This window comes from Myotis davidii, unplaced genomic scaffold, assembly GCF_000327345.1.
Source record: "Myotis davidii unplaced genomic scaffold, ASM32734v1 scaffold1734, whole genome shotgun sequence".
NCBI classification, from domain to species: domain Eukaryota; kingdom Metazoa; phylum Chordata; class Mammalia; order Chiroptera; family Vespertilionidae; genus Myotis; species Myotis davidii.
In genome coordinates, this window is record NW_006285052.1 from 131,760 (window position 1) to 146,436 (window position 14,677).

The 14,677-nt window shown below is 48.1% G+C and overlaps 1 long non-coding RNA gene across 1 annotated transcript in view; it reads left to right on the forward strand.

Moving 5' to 3' along the window:
* The first annotated feature begins 8,038 nt into the window (after window positions 1-8,038).
* The window catches only part of LOC107181804, a 21,962-nt gene continuing 15,323 nt past the window's right edge, over window positions 8,039-14,677 (forward strand). Inside the window, exons 1-2 of the long non-coding RNA XR_001512510.1 lie at window positions 8,039-8,202; window positions 12,273-12,275. This is a non-coding gene — a long non-coding RNA (uncharacterized LOC107181804). The remainder of the gene's footprint in view (window positions 8,203-12,272; window positions 12,276-14,677) is intronic.

Sequence of the window (14,677 nt, forward strand, 5' to 3'; positions counted from 1 at the left end):
GTCCTGAAAGTCTGCTTCTGCAATGACCTTGGTCTGGTGGGGACTGCAGGTGCCTTTTCTTGGGCCCAGTTTGGACTCTGTACGCTCTGCACCCTTTGTTGTCCTGAACTACCTTCTAGACTCAGAGGAAGGAAAGCTGTTTATGTGCCACCATTCCACAGGGAGCCACCCCACATTTGGCCTCCTGTTACCTCTTAACCGTGACAGCAGAGAATCCTAACCCTCCTCCCACTTGAGTGTGGTGGACTGTGATGGAGGCAAAGGTCTTTCACACTTGGTCAGAGGGGTGGCTCAGGCCCTCCTAGCAATCACTTTTTTTCCTGGAAATAACAAGAGCTCCTCATGCCCAATCCATCAACGCGCTGGGTCTGCACTGGGCCAAGGACCTTCCCACACGGAGGGGCCCTGGGGCGAGGCGGTAGTGGGGTGGGGGAAGGGAGACCCACCCTAAAAAGGAGTGGAGAGAGATGAGGGAGACTGAAAGGGTGGCAGTGAGTCCAAGCTCCTGAAGTCCTGGCACCTACAGTTCTGTCTTTAATTCTATGCCTCCCGCACCATCCCAATATCCTTTCCAGGGACTTGAAATGATACAGTCCCTTTTATGAATTAAGCTCTTTGATGTGCACTCTCTTTAGCTACCTGTAAGTAATCCCCACTAACATATCCGCTGAGAATGTCTTTCCTGTTCATTTCTAACAGTGGTCCTCCCAGATGTATTCTTTTCTATTCTTTTGTACTTAAGTTTTTCTTTTGAAATTTTATAGATGCACAGAAGGCTGCAAAAGTGGACATCCCACTTTACCATTCACTGAACTCTTGTCAATGGCAATCTGTTACGTAATTGTAGTTCAGGGTCAAAGCCAGCCAACTGACATTAATATCATCTCAACGCCTGTTTCGTTTTTTGAAAAGAACACCTAGCCATGCTCACAGGTATAAGTTAGAACCTAACTATTGCGACAGGAGACTTGCAGGCAGGTGAAGAGCAGCACAGGGCAATTAAGTCCAGCGGTGCAATTAAGTTCAGGTGCGAGGTGTCACACCTGGACAGGTGCACTGTGCTCCCCTAACTAAGCACTTGCTATATTCCCAGAAAGCCAGGCACTTGGCCTTTAACTCCTTAAGCCACACAACAACCCTGTATCACCAGCACTATTAGCATCATCATTCCTTGTACAGAGAGGAGGAAACTAAGGCTCAGAGAAATTAAGCAACTTGCTTACGGCCACAAAGTAGTTAGAGAGCAGAGCTGGGGTTTAAATCCGCGCAGCCTGGTTTCAGAGAGCTATGTCCAAGTGTCAGGCGATGGGTCTCAAAGCAACTGGTAGGATTCTTTTCCTGAGCCTTCCCGGACCTTTCGAAATATCCCTCTCCTCTTTCACCCTCATGCCCACTTGGTCCCTGGGGTGAGTTACTTTAACAGCCATCTTTATGGCTCTCAGGCTGTGCTCTTACAGGGAGGTGTACCCTGGGCGCACACTCAGAAGATGCCATCTCTCTCTATGTAGCAGGTGAGGCCAAAGGAGACACCGTCTTCAAAGGTCGTTGATCGTAGAAGGCCGGGGTCTTGGCCTCACTCCTCAGGGATAGCTTCTTGGTGGTTTAGTGCTGGAAAACAACAGATAAATCGAAAACTGCCAAAAATACCCCACAAAAAACGAACACCCCAGGAGAAGCAAGTCTTGCACAGCAGAGGGACACGTTTACTTGTCAGTTCATGGTTTCAGTTCTCAGCCCCAAGGTGGTGAGCACGTGGAGATGATGGCGGTATGGGGCTGGGTGACGCCCTTGGTGCCTCACTCCGGGGGAGGGCACTGGGGTGGGCAAGGCGGGCATTTAGGAGGACAGGGCTTAGAACACGGCTTGGGAGGGCATGGCGGCGGGCATGGGCATGGCTTGGGGCACGGCGGGGGGCATGGCTTGGGACATGGCGGGGGGCATGGGGGGCACTTGGGCGGTGGGGGGCACTTTTCCCGGGGGCACTTTTCAGAGCACCGTTGCAGCAGCTTCTTTAAACAGCTAGGCTGGCACTTGGTCTCAATCTTTGGTTCACATTTTGGGTCACAGTTCTTGGGCTCATTCTTCGGGCGCACACTCAGAAGATGCCATCTCTCTCTATGTAGCAGGTGAGGCCAAAGGAGACACCGTCTTCAAAGGTCGTTGATCGTAGAAGGCCGGGGTCTTGGCCTCACTCCTCAGGGATAGCTTCTTGGTAGTTTAGTGCTGGAAAACAACAGATAAATCGAAAACTGCCAAAAATACCCCACAAAAAACCAACACCCCAGGAGAAGCAAGTCTTGCACAGCAGAGGGACACATTTACTTGTCAGTTCATGGTTTCAGTTCTCAGCCCCAAGGTGGTGAGCACGTGGAGATGATGGCGGTATGGGGCTGGGTGACGCCCTTGGTGCCTCACTCCGGGGGAGGGCACTGGGGTGGGCAAGGCGGGCATTTAGGAGGACAGGGCTTAGAACACGGCTTGGGTGGATCGCTCAGCTTATTTTTATCATCACTCGACATTCTTTCTTGATTTTCCGGGCCCTGCAAGGAAATATGTGACTGTATGTGGGAGACCACACTGCAAAGCGAGAGGGGACCAGTCCAGCCTTCCCATACCTCCTGCCCATCCTGGTCCTAAGGAAGCTTTCCCAGATGTGTTCAGGCTCTAGACCAGTGATGGCAAACCTTTTGAGCTCAGCATGTCAGCATTTTGAAAAACACTCACTTAACTCTGGTGCCATGTCACATATAGAAATTTTTTGATATCTGCAACCATAGTAAAACAAAGACTTATATTTTTGTTATTTATTTTATATATTTAAATGCCATTTAACAAAGAAAAATCAACCCAAAAAATGAGTTCACGTGTCACCTCTTACAGGCGTGTCATAGGTTCACCATCACTGCTCTAGACCAAACTCTCACTTAAGGGCTGTCCTCTTGTTGTTTTGGTGGATTGTTGACCACATTTCTCAATCTCTCCATTCTTTGCTTTCATTTCACTTTTGTCCCCATTTCACAGCCCCTAGTAGGAGTTCTTAACATAGGATCCTGGGAACCCCCTGCCCCCAAATCATAAGAACTGTGTTTAACCATGTATTTATCAATATACTCAGTATCTCCTGTAATGTTATGTATTTTAAAACATTAATTTAAGATCAATTAATTTAAAAACATCCAAAGAGTCTAAGTTTGATCAGACTGCTAAGAGGCTCCTGTAAGTCCACTCCCCATCCCTCTGGAGGCAGAATGAGCGTGTATATCAGTTAGTGGGCTCTGGACCCAGGACACTTCTTTCAATCCTGGATCCAGCTTAAGTCCTCCAAACCTTGAGAATTGATTTTTTCACTCAAGTGCTGGCACGGGAAGATGGCTGCATCCCTACCATGGCTGGACCACTCTAGGAACCCCTCCTACAGTGATTCGGGTAAGAGAGGAAATCAAGAGAGGATGTGATGAACCGGAGAATTCTAATTTCTCTGAAAACATACATGTTAGGACCACAAAGCACAATGGTGAGGAGGGATTCCTTTTCCCTTTGTTAAGTTTTGCCCTGAGCTGGGTCTTCCTCCGCGGACATGTTGACTTCTAGATACAACAGGGGTTTTTAGTTTCTGAAAAGACTTTCAAGTTGGATTTAATTGGCATCCTTTGATTTAACAATATAAAAGTACCACTTTATCTAATTTAGTCTTCAAATCAGTATTGCTCTCTGGAGATAAAGATCATGAAATTGAACTCCAAATATTGTTAAGAATCTCTCTCTCAAATGATGTGTCTTCCTGTACTTGCTACTGAAAGTGAGAGGAAACTTGCACCTGGGTATGGCCACTATCTCAACCTTGTTGACTGCCTGGGATGCTGTAGGTCACTCCCAGGAAAGGAGATAAAAACGAGGGGGGCATTTCCAGTTGTACATGCAACTCACCCCTTTGTGTTGGTACTGAACTTGACAAGTAGTCGAGTGAGGTAGATGGTATGGCTGTGCTTGGGAAGGTGGCTTTTCCCTCTGGTTCCTCTGCTTAGCAATGAGGAAGCCGGGGGAGGGGGGAGGGGAGTCCCACTTGTGACCTCAGCACTGCATCATCAACTAGTGATTGTTGTGTGACTACTGAGCCTCCAACTCACCTCAAGCCCTTGAACAGGAGGACGGACTGTGATTAATCACTCCTTTTGTTGTCCCGTTCTCTCCCTGGGTTCTTCAAAATTTGTGCCGGTGAAATCAGGGTATGGTGAAGACCACTGAACTCTAAGGACAGGGAGGCTCATTGTTGCTGGCAACAGAAAAGCTCCGTTTATACGTGGTGTCTTTTTGCTCCCCCAGCCTCCCCAATTTTAACTCCTTTGTACTTGCCCCTTCTCCCCCTTTCTAGGACAGCCTCCCTGGCTTGACCACAGCCATTTCGACTTTCCTTTCCTCTCTATTTTTTTTTTTAATATGAGATTCTGAAGCCTCTTTTTGCTACTCTATATGACTGGCTCAAGTCCAAGGATTATTCTCTCTCTCTCTCTCTCTCTCTCTCTCTCTCAAATTCTCACCCAAGGATATGTTTTATAAAATTGATTTTTTTTTGGGGGGTGGGGGGGAGAAGCATTGATGTGAGAGAAAACATTGATGAGTTGCCTCCTGGATGCCTCCGACCAGGATTGAACCCACAACCTTTGGTGCCCCAACCAACTGATGACACTTCAACCAACTGAGCCACCTGGCCTGGGATTAGCTCTTTAAAAAAATTTTTTTTTAAATATGTTTTTATTGATTTTAGAGAGAGGGGAGGAGAGAGAGATTAAAAACATCAGTGATGAGAATCATCAATTAGTTGTTGCACACCCCCTACTGGAGACGGAGCTCGAAACCTGGCATGTGCCCAGACTGGGAATTGAATTGGTGACATCTTGGTTTATGAGTCGATGCTCAATCAATGAAGCCACACTGGCTGGGCTGGGCTTAGCTCTTTTTCTCAATGTCTCTGGCTATAATGCACTGTTTATTGGGCTCTGTGGTTTTTTTTCCCCAATCAGGGAGTGGACATCCCTTGATATACATGGGAAATTAACACTACCTAAAGGAGTTGAGTTTGATGCTCCTGACCAGTCCAGACCTACTGGGTTAACTCCAGATCCTTAGAGTAGAAAGGTGCCTCTGAGAAAATTCCCCCCCGTGCCTTCCAAAGGCTTGGCCAGTGGGTCTTTGTGGTTGGATTAGGGGTGTGTCTGGGGTGAAAAGTAGATGAGTGTGGGAAAGCCAAGTGGGGCTCAGACACACGGAGCCTGGAACTCGGCTGCAGGAAGTTCATCTTGGCCGTCATTCTTGTTGAGTAGGCAAGACTCACAGGATGAAGTGAGAACACAACTCTATTCCTCCCCTGGATGCCTCTTAACACTCTCTCTGCGGAGCCGGCTCTTCCCTTCCCCCTGGGATGAGGTCTGTGGCAGATGCCATTGACTTCTAGGGTAAAGTTTGGACAATAACAAGCTCTCTGGTTCCTTCTGTTTATACAAACCATCTTACTCCAGTAATCGGAAGGCCTGTTTCCATGAACACTGGATTTCCTTCTCGTTCCCACCAGAAACAGAAAGAGCATCTTCTCTACCCGGTGTTTCTCTTCACTCACCCAAGTGCCTCCGGTTCCAGGATGGGAGCTGCAGAGGGAGGAGATAGAAGGGGCAGGAAGGTTCTTACCTAACTGATGCCGTTCTGATCTCCTGATATCCAGAAGAAGGGAAACTTGAAGATGTTCTTCAGGGGACCCCCGTCCCCTGGCTGAGGTTTGGATCACAGATCCTCAATATCAGCAAACATCTCCTTGGCTGGCTGCCCAGAGCTCCTGCAGCTCCTAGGCATTTGGCAGATCTCCCAGCTCTCACTGCTGATTACCTCACCGCCAGGTGGCCCTCTAGGATGGGACTTGACATAGCCCAGAGGGCCAGCTCTGCCTCTCCTGTGGGCCGCATCTGGTCCATGGGAAACGCTTACAACCAGTTGAGCTTTCCAAAGTCTTTATATTTTTTCATAAAATGGGAAGAGCCAGAGAACTGTTTTCTTTTTTCTTCTTCATTTTTTTAAGATACAATTTAATTTCACTTGAATTTCACAAAAGAAAGAGAAGTTGATGGAATTGCTGAATTCATATAAATATTCCCTATAGATAAGAGACACTTCCTCTAACATATTCCTTCAAGATTAAAAAAAGAAAAGAAAAAGAAAATGTGAGAACATTAAAGGTTGAGGTCATTATGATTTTTTCCAAGGACATATTTTCTTTTTTGTGTGTGTGTACAGAATGACTTCTTGCTGTGAAAGATGAGTTCGTTGGCCCAGCCACCCGGGCATGAACACGCAGTTCTAAAAATACGGAAGCCCTTCTGTACCAGTTAGTACTTGTCAGTCACTGAACTGTCCCCAGGGCTCTCCCACTCTCCTGGCTGCCCCATCCCACCGCTGGGACCAACCCCCAACCCCCATCTCCCCAGAACCCAGAGCTACAGGGGACAGGGGACTCTAGTCTCATCTCCCAGTGCCTTCAACACCCACCACTTTGCCCCAAGCAGCATAGTTTCCATTGGTTTTACATAATGACCATCAGGTAAGCCTTTGTGTGCAGAAAGTACTCAGTGTGAAAACCATTTGAAGTCCCCTGCTAAGGGTCATCCCTCAGGCCCTTGCAAGTTTGCACATTCCCAGATTTCCAAGAATGGAGGCCTTTTTCCCAAACACACTAGCTCCTTGTGAAGTCAAGTGCACGTCTGCACCCTGGTGTCATTACACTTTGAAGTGCCCTGCTAAGGGTCATCCCTCAAGCCCTTGCAAGCTTGCACATTCCCAGATTTCCAAGAATGGAGGCCGTTCTCCCAATTCTCCCCAACACAGGGAGCTCCTTATGGAGCCAAGTGCACGCCTGCCTCCTGGTGTGATGACCTTGCCTCCAAAGGGACAACAGACACAGGCCTGTGGGTGTAGAGAGGACCCCCAGACATCTCCAAATGGGATGAGGCAGAAGGTGCTTGAGCCCAGGCTCAAGTGGAGGCGGCAGGAAGGGGGTGGGCTTTGCTTCTGCCCAGGCCTGTGCCCGGTGCTCAAGGTCCAGATCCTCTCCTATCCTACGAGAGGTGTTTTTTTGCTCCCTTCCCTTCCCCCCTCCTCCCTCCTGGCTTTACTGAGCACCTGTCTGTGCCAGGTGCTAGGGTACAAAAGCAAAAGTAGCATCCCCAAGATCTCCCTGCCCTTGGAAGTATCATCAACAAAATGGCTGTGACCACAGTGGGTGCAGGATGCAGGGGGAGCCCCAAGAAACTCAGGGAAGATTCTCCAGGTGAGTTAAAGCTGGCTGGGACCTGAAGGCTGAGGAAGGGCATTCCAGATGGAGGGAACTGCATGCGCGAAGGCAGGGAGGCAGGAAAGAGCCGGCCTGGTCTGGGAACTGTAGGAGGGTGATGGAGCCCGGGTCCAGGAAATCTGCTGGGTGAGGTTGGGGTCCCAAAACCTACTCTCTGGACCCTCTGCCTCCTTGACCTCCTTTGTTCCCAGCTAGGAAGAGGCCCCGGCCCAGCTGCACAAATGGATGGCTTTGACATTGGAGAGAGAGTGAGCAAGGAGGAGCCCACTGGTGTGTGTTTTGTGATTGCTTCTCAGAAATCTGCCCTCCTCCTCCTCCTCTGACACCATGGCAACCAGGAAGCAGCTAGGGAAGCCACCTGTGAGCTGGGCTGAGTTGAGGGCAGGGCTCAGGTGTTCCCAGAACCCGGAAAAGCCCCCAAAGGAGCCCTAGCCAGCTTTGCTCAATGGATAGAGCGTCAGCCTGTGGACTAAAGGGTCCCAGGTTAGATTCCGGTCAAGGGCACATGCCCGGGTTGCAGGCTCCAACCCCAGTGGGGGGCTTGCAGGAGGCAGCCAATCAATGGTTCTCTCTCATCATTGATGTTTCTATTTCTCTCTCTCTGCCTCCTTCTTCCTCTCTGAAATCAATAAAAATAAATAAAATAAAAGCCCCAAAAGGAGAGGTCTATTTCCTGAGGCTGCACTTCCGGCTTTCCACGTGGCCACGCCCCCCTGTTCACGTGCCCATTGCACAGGTGAAGCTACTGCGGCACAGAGAGGGCGAGTGACTTCTTCCTTGGAGGGTGCACAGCAGTAAAAGGTCGGAGCTGGAAATGGAACCCTCGGCCGCCCAGAGCCTCTGTCTCCTTGACCTGTGACCTCTGGGTAAGGGGCCATTTGCTTTGTTGGGCTTCACCCTTCCCCTCACCCCCTCCTCCAACCCCAGCAGACAGGGGTCCGGTCACGGCACCAGTGCCTCCGGGCGGCTGCTCTCTTTGTCCCAAGGTCCCTCCCAGCTGGTAACCTTGGCGGAGTCCCCCAGCTGCACTGGGGCGAGGGCCCTGCGTGAGGAACATGCCGCCTCCCCTCCCCTCGCCGTCTGTGGCTTAGATTACAAAGTGCCATGATTTCCCCCGCCTGCCTTTCGCCGCCTGCCTCTCCTGGCCCATATTGTTTTATCTCGAAATGAAATTGATTCGGGTTCTGCAAACCAGCAGGCTTCCCGCATTCGTTCTGAGCCGTGGCTGAGCCCGAGCCCCACAGGTCACCAGCTCCCCAGGTCCTGCCTGCAGCCCCAGGTCCTCAAACCAGTCTGGGAGGGGCCGGAGGTGGACCCTCTTAGGCAGAGGGGTGCAGGCACCAGGTGGGCACTGCGCCCCCACACCCAGCCTCCCCTCTCCCAGGAGGAAATGCCGAGAGCACCCAGTCTGAGCTGAGTCCAGCTCCTGGAGGGCTCAGCCTGCGCAGTGCGGCCACCAGAGGGGACCCGTCTGCAGGGTGGTGGGCAGAACAGGCCTCCCAGGGCAGCTGGGTGCCCACCTGGCCCCACAGCCATCCCTCAGCCTCCCCCTTGCCCCTGCTGAAGGGGAACCAGGTGTGGTTTCCGCCCAGCCCAGCTGCCTGCCTTGGGAGGTGGCGGAGGCTGTCGCCCTCTGCTGGCCAGTTCCCGTTACTGCAGGACGTAAAGTCACCCGCCACCCAGCCCAGCAAAAAAGCCAGAACCAGGCCTCCGCGCTTCCCTCGGCTGGGATGGAGCAGAGGAGCAGAGCTGGATCGGGAGTCAGGACGGTCTCTGCAGCTGATGTGTGGTCCCCATTTTCACCCACCCAAGGTGCCTCAGGGTCATGGATCTTTGACCCTTGATCCCTTTTCCATGACCTTAGACCCGTGACCTTTTATCGGTGTCCTGATTCTTGACGTTTGATTCTTAACCTCTGATGTTTGACCCCTTACCTCTGACCAGTGACCCTACTCCTTGATGCTTGACCCTTGAACTTAACCCTTGAGAAGCCTAACAACCTAACAACTCTAACCCAAAACCTAACCCTAGACCCTGGACCCTAAAATCTTGACCCTAGTTCTTTGAACGCTGACCCTTCGCACCTGACACTTTCTTCATGATCTTTAACTCCCGACCTTTGACCTTTAATCTAACCCTGGACACTTTACCCTTCATCCTGTCCCTTGACAATTCTAATACCCCTAACACTCTTACAAACCCTAACCCAAAACCTAACCCTAGACCCTGGACCACAGAACCTAGACCCTACATACTTGAACAGTGACCCCCTCACATTTGACCCTTGACCTCTGACCATTGACCTTTGACCCATGGGCCTTGACCTTTGACCCCAGTTGTCTGGACATTTCCCCTACCCCTTGACACTTGACCCTTCATGTGGACCCTTGAAAACCCTAACAATTTTACCTATGGCCCTTCACATTTGACCCTTGATGTCTGACCTTTGTCCCTACTCCTTGACTCTTGGACGTTCACCCAGAGCCTTAACAACCCTGTCAACCTTAACAACCCTAAACTGAAACCTAACCCTATACCGTGCACCCTGGAACCTAGACCATAGTTCCTTGAGTACTGACCCTTCACATTTGATCCATTGACTCATGACCTTTAACTCATTGTACGCCATAAGCGTATGTAGACGCAAGCGGTGGACCTTCCCCACATGCCAGCTGTGTCTTAAAAAAATGTTTTCCCCAAGTGGCAGCCCTGACCAACTTTAAAATCATTTTGTGTGTGAGAATTTTCAGCTTAAAATATTCAATAACATTAGAATTGTAATATATTTATTTGTATAATGTTCATTGCAAATTGATTTTTTTCATTGAATTTAAAATATCATGGCATGTGGGGATGGTTTCTGTTGTGGACGCGTGGCATTTAACTGGTTAATGCTGACCTATGACCCTTGACCTCTGAGCCATGACCCCTGATCCATAACATCTGCCCTATGACCATTGACCTCTGACCCCTGATATTTGACCCTTATCCCTACCCCTTGATGTTTGACCCTTCACCTGGGCCTTAGCAACCCGAACAATTTGACCTATGGCCCTTAACCTTTGACCCCTGACATCTGACCTTTGTTTCTACCCCTTGATACTTGACCTTTGACCCTTGACCTTGCAATATAATGCTGACCTGTGACCATTGACTCCTGACCTGACCTTTAACTCCCACCACTAACCTTTGCCCCATGACGCTTGCTCCTTCATCTGGACCCTTGAGAACCCTAACAACCCTAACCTGAAACCTAACCCTAGACCCTGAATCCTAAAACCTAGACCCTAGATCAGTGATGGCGAACCTTTTGAGCTTCGCGTGTCAGCATTTTGAAAAACCCTAACTTAACTCTGGTGCCGTGTCACATATAGAAATTTTTTGATATTTGCAACCATAGTAAAACAAAGACATATTTTTGATATTTATGTTATATATTTAAATGCCATTTAACAAAGAAAAATCAACCAAAAAAGTGAGTTCCCGTGTCACCTCTGACATGCGTGTCATAGGTTCGCCATCACTGCCCTAGGTCCTTGGATAATGACCCTTCACACCTGACCCTTGACCTTTAGCCCTGACCTATCACCCTTGACCACCGACTCTTGACCTTCACCCTTTCACCCCTGACTGACTGTGTCCTGTCTGACCTTTGGCTTTTGACCCTTGTCTTGTGACCATTTGACCTATGGCCTGTGACCTTGGACCTGTGACACTTGACCTTTCACTCTGACCTCTGACCATACCCCTTAACACTTGACCCTTTACCCAGACCCTTGACAACCCTAATCATGACCCTAGATCCTTGAATGTGCCTCCCCCTCAGCAACCAATGAGGGTAAAGGAACAGCCTCCCACCAGCAGCCAATCGTGGAGTGGGGCAGTGCCAGAGAGATACCCTTTGAGGATGTACCCCACAAGGAAGAAAAAGAAGTGGAAGGCGGGACAAGGGGACAAGTGAGGAGGAGAGCAGCCCCAATTTAAATTTGAGGACAGTGTGGGATGTGTGCACCAATGATCATCTTTGTGGTCCATCTCATGAGGTGGTGATAGTTTTAAGGGAATGCAAAGGAAGAGCATTTACCTGGAGAAAGTTATGTAACATAAAACCTGAGGGATGAGTAGAAAAGTTCCTCCTCTCTTCAGCTTTGTATTGTAACTGCCTTGATTACAGAAAACATTTCTATACTTTGTAGCCAGGTTCTGTACTACTAGTGGAGTCATAATTCTACACTGAAATACTTCCAGATGATTTCTTATATCCATTGAATGTCTTGACCACCGTCTTGCTTCCTGGTGATGTTGTCTTATTTGCAGAGAACAGGTTATGTGTCTGGCTCAATGGAGGGGCCTACCAGATCTGTTTATTATAAGACATAGCTTTTTCTTTCTACAATTAGTCATTTGGTGAGTTGCTCTTTGAGAGTGTATGAATATCCTCCTCTCTAACGTTACTTTTCTAAAAACTTCACCATTTCTTGATGATCTATGATGTGTATCAGTTATCATATTCGTATTTGTACATTGGAACCTTTTAAATTTTATCATTCCCTTATACCTTTGATTGTATTTGCTGCATTGTTTTAAGTTGGGTTCTTTGAATATGGATCCAGGAATTGAATGGTAGAGTTAATGGCTTTGGAGCTTCATTTCTTGAGTGTACTAACAAAATCATAGTAAATGCCATTTCAAAACAGATGGCCTGATAGGAGATCAATTAGATTAACTTTTGTAGGAGGAAGTAGCCCATGATATTTTGGGAGCATGAGTTGCAAAGCTTCTAAATGGATGTAGCCCAGACACGAAATCAGATTTGAAGAAAATGAGAGAAGATGAATTTGGGCTTCTAGTAGATCACAAGTCACTCATGGGCATGAGGATCACAGAGAAGGTCAGTGTGTAGATATGCAAATGTGGAGTTTAGGGAAGGCCCCAGCCTGTGACATTTAAAAAAATTTAAATCATTTTAAAATTTTTCAATTACAATGGACATACATTTTTTTTATTAGTTTCAGGTTCAGCCTGTGACCCTTTTGGCCTAGAAAATGGAGGGATGATGCTGTCCTGGTCAAGGCCATTAATGGAGCCATGTGAAAACACACAGCGTGGGACTGTCAGCACCTAGGAAACAAGGTAGCAACTCTTCAGGGGTCTTGTGCCTCCTTCCTGTAGCAGCCAAACTCTTTCTTGTATTGTTGGTAGGTCTTTCGCAAGACAGAGTTTCTGCCTTCACCTAGTATATGAGACCTCTAATGCCGGGATTCTTGTTCTAGCATCTAGAAGGGTTCAGCCCATCTGGATAAGGCTGTGCGTAGATGAAATAGGAGTCCAGAGACGAAGCATAATTTTGAAAGGCATTTGGGGGTCAGAGGAGCTTAGCTTAAAGGAAACTAAGATCTAAATTCTAAGTTCTCCTCCTCTCTGGACCCCATGCTTTTTATTAACACAATTTGTCCTGAGGCGAGGTGGAGATCTACTCTTCAAAGGGTCAGGGTTTCATACAGAGTCCATTGTCAGAATGGGGGAATTAGCCTACGGCTGTTCAGGTGTTTGGCCAGTAGGTGGCAATAACATGTAGATTAAGATGCCCTTTAGCTGTCTGGCAGCCAAGCAATCAATTTAATGTATTCTATTCGGGTTTAGGGAAATGCCTTCAGCCATTCCCAGATGCAGCCTGCTGTCATGCTGGAATTGGTTTCTAATAATATTGGCACAGGAATTTAGGACCCAAGCCCTCTTCCTCAATCTTTCTTAGGAGTAGGAGGCTTTTTTCTTCCATGCTTTCCCTAACCACAGTGGTCTTTCTCTGTATTAAGACTTGCTTTTCCCAAAGAGGAGAGGCTATTGGTGGGGCTTTGTGCCTTTCTTACAGTGATGGTTGTTCCCTTCCCCTGTGTCAGCACCAATGAGGGAGGCATCCTCGGGTCTACCTCCCTGTTCCCAGCATTTCTCACAAGCACCAAGTGGAGAAGCATGGAGAATGACCTTCACATGGGGGCAAAGTCCCCTGTTTCTGTGACCTCTGGGCTCCCATACTGTCATGCTGGCTGATACTTAGTTGTTGGAAATTTATTAGACATCTTAGCTGAGTTTTTCTCGTTTGCTATATGGCTCCTGACATCTCTTTCTCCTGAAGTCTCACCTAGGGGAGCCAGTGCTCACATTCTGCCTCTTGATTGTTTTAAGCCTCTGATTATTTTGAAACTGCTGCTTTTAAGGGCTTGAGAAAAGTTATGCTTTTGTAGTTTATGTGACTTTTACTCTTTTTAAGGTGAGAGTGCAGCTCTCTGGCTTTCTACATCCTCAGTGGAACTGGAGCTTCTCCCCCATGGCTTTACTATTTCTTTATGTCTCTTCTCTTGCCCCTTTTTATTTTTTTATTGTCTAAAGTTTACATATGTCTCCTTTTTATCCACAATTGACACCGCCCCCCCCGAGTCATTCCCACCATCTCTTGCCCCTTTTTAGATTGATAAATAAATGTTTTTATTTTTCATCCCTCCCCATTAGTTTTTTAGGGATACATATTTATTTGCTGTTTCTTTTTTGTTGTTTGTTTGTTTTGCACCATTCCTGGTGGTACTGCAATACTGGGTTGATGTGTGGAGTGGACGGAGCAAGCTCCTATTCCATCTCCCTATTCCAAAATTACATTTACTATAAGGTCCTCAGATAGAGGAAGTACCAGACATTAAACTGATAAGGACAGGTGCTACAATTGATCTTAGCCAAAAGGCCGAGAAGTGATGTGTGTGTGTTTTTTAGAGGACACTGTAGATATCTCAATAAACATACTTGACTTCCTATAATCTGATAAACAATAGCACTTAAATTCTTCCTCAGAAATCCTTAGGAACCATACAGTGCCTTAATTTCACTAACTTAATCCCAGGCTCTTGTGTTACTGTTGTCAAATACATAAATTTTAAATCTCACATATCATTATTATTAACACTAGTGGCCCGGTGCATGAAATTTGTACACATTGAAAGGGAATTAATTAGAGGAAATATTTTAATATTGCTATTTGTCCTTTCTCTGCAATAGAAATGTCAGAGATGAAAGAAAATTAGTAAAATATATATGAAAATCTTCCTCCTGTCAGAGTCTGGGGCATGCTGGGGGACCCAGAGTCAGGTCCCTTCCCACCGGCGTGCGCCTAGAAATTGCGTGAGACCCAGACCCGGCTGGCCCCAGCCCCATTGGGTGAGATCCAGACCCGGCTGGCCCCAGCCCCATTGGGTGAGATCCAGACCCAGCTGGCCCCACCCCCGTCAAGCCCCACCAGGCAGGGGGCACAGCCTCAGGTCCCCTGGCCCAGCGCCAGGTGGGGAGGCACAG